This window comes from Eulemur rufifrons, chromosome 7 (genome assembly GCF_041146395.1).
Source record: "Eulemur rufifrons isolate Redbay chromosome 7, OSU_ERuf_1, whole genome shotgun sequence".
Lineage (NCBI taxonomy): Eukaryota > Metazoa > Chordata > Mammalia > Primates > Lemuridae > Eulemur > Eulemur rufifrons.
This window is the reverse complement of record NC_090989.1, coordinates 132,956,116-132,958,574: the sequence shown is the minus strand read 5'-3', so window position 1 is coordinate 132,958,574 and position 2,459 is coordinate 132,956,116.

The window sequence follows — 2,459 nt, the reverse complement described above, 5'->3', positions numbered from 1 at the left end:
AGATTTCCTCTTATATTTCCATTACTAGATCAGGTCACGTGACTAGCCCTAGATCCAAAAGTGGCTGGGAAAATAAGTGCCAGCCTCCCAACCTCTGTAGAAGAGGCTTAGGAAGGGCTAGGGAGTAATCCATTGAACTATATATCACAGATGTGTCAAACTTGAGAAAAATGGTGACTCTACTGTCTTAAATCTTAAGCTCTCTGACACCTCATTTCTCTCCTGTATGAAAAAGGGATGATGATATTTGCTTCTTATGATTGCAAAGAGGATTAAATAAGATAAGGATATTAAACATGTTGATTATGTAAACATAAAGTTCCTGGAACTTAGTATGTTCAGTAACTGTAGCCCTCTTTCCTTTCCTTTGAATGCCTCTTACAGTTCATCATTGTGCTCTTCTGTAACTTTAACTTGTCCTTGCTCATAGTAGGCACTTGTTCAGAAATGTAGACTAGAAGAACAAACGTTTCCATTCTTCTACAGGACAAGGCCTTGGTTGTTGATGCATACTTACAGGATTGATTGTTTAATTCTGCTTGGCTGGTAAGTACAGAAGTATCTTCACAAACAAAACTGTTGCAACAAAGTCTTTAACAAAGCCCTCCTGGAGAAGAGTGAGTCAGGGGAAATCCCAGTCTTCTTTTTATTGCAGTAACAAGCAATGGCTGAGCACAAGGAAAAGCCATGGGCCTTGTCTCAGATACATGCAACTCTCAGATGGCCAGGGACCACCTGTGTGAGCTGCACCACCCTCTTCCCAAATGAGCAGGCCATGCTCCCAAGACTCAGGTGCCCATTACCTGGGAGTCAGGGGGATGCCCCTGTGTAGCCATGTGTTAAATATACGACAGGCCTTTTGGGACCAGCAATCCAGAAACCCCCCTGACCAAGTCCAAACAAGCCACAGGCCCCCAGACTCTGAAGAGGAGGAAAGAGGACTCAGCCATACGCTAAGACCTCCTGGAGTCTATCTCCCCGGCCCCTTTAGTACTTCTACTCTCAAACCATGTTTCTGATAGTGAAATGTGACACCGGAACACATCTGTTTACAAAATTGTCTTTGAAGTGAAAATGTTAGCATAGAACTGTAAATTCCTGGCTTTTCTCAAAATTTTGACAACTTGCTAATTACCAGTATTGGTACCTCAAATGAAGCTTATCAATATTCTATTAATTAGATGTCTTTGTTAAAAAATCTAAATCTTTACAAAGTCTTCATTTAGGTCTTAGTGATGGGAAGGTGTATGCTTTTAAAAATTTAAAAACCCTCACAAAGAACAGTAGGAACCTAAAATTGAGTTTACTGTTCATCTTTGCAAAGGAAAGGTGAGTACAAGATGGCTAAACATTATCATTGAAAATACTTAATATTTTGATTCACATACAATTTCTTTAAATGTTTTCCCCTGAATGTGATTCTGTTATTTTGACATTAAAAAAAATGTCACAACTATCATATATGTTTCATGTCTGGTGCTTCCTGGAAATAAGATATATGGTACAAGGAATAATATGTTCACAGTGATTACACAGGATTACAGAATAACTTTATCTCTCAGGATAAACAGCAACTGAAACCTATAGGATATGATCAACTATGAAACATTTGTAATAACCAGAAAATAGCTGTTGGTGTTTGTGAAGATCTGAAAATACTGAAGTGCAGGTTTAGCCTTTTCCCTGTTGTTTTCAAAGCAAACCAAGGGCTTCTAGGACCCTAAGCAAGGTCAATGACCAGGGCTGCATTTCCCCAAGCAAAGTCCATGCCAACTTCCAAAGACAGGGCACTTTCAGAATGAGAGGCCAAGATAAGGCCTGCCACTTTACAAGGAATTGGCAAAATGAACTTTGGCACAGTTGCTAGAGAGCTTAGCCCTCCAAGAGCAAAGCAGCCATGCCTCTTTTTGTTTTCCCTTCTCAATAAGGAGAGTGAATGCTCAACTTCAAGTTATGCAGATTATGTCCCATTTATTTTGGAGGGGGTAATGTAACCTTTCCATGGTTGGTACCGCGTAAAGAAATAGAAACAGAAATAAAGGGTGCACCAGTAAATAGACTGCCTACCATCAGAATTCTACAACGCCCAGAAATAACTGTTTCCCTGATATTTTGGACCAAAATGGAAATCTTTTTTAGATTTTGAAAAAAAAAAATGTATTCCTGAGTTATTCTTGTCATCTTACTGATTCAGCTGGATCCAGTGTAATAATGAAATAAATTACTTTAATTGGCAATTATGGTCGCCAAAAAAATCCAAAGCAACAGGAAACCAGTCTTCTTAGCCAAGAATGTAGGGTCTTTCCCCTTGCTCTGCAATTCTTTCTCTTTATGAAAAAATTTCCCTCTACCTAATGCTACTTAAGTTACACTTCTGTCTCTTTTTCCCTTCACTTAATTTATTTTGAAAATCTCTACCCCTCTCCCACCCACTTACTCACTAACTGATGGTTTGGTCC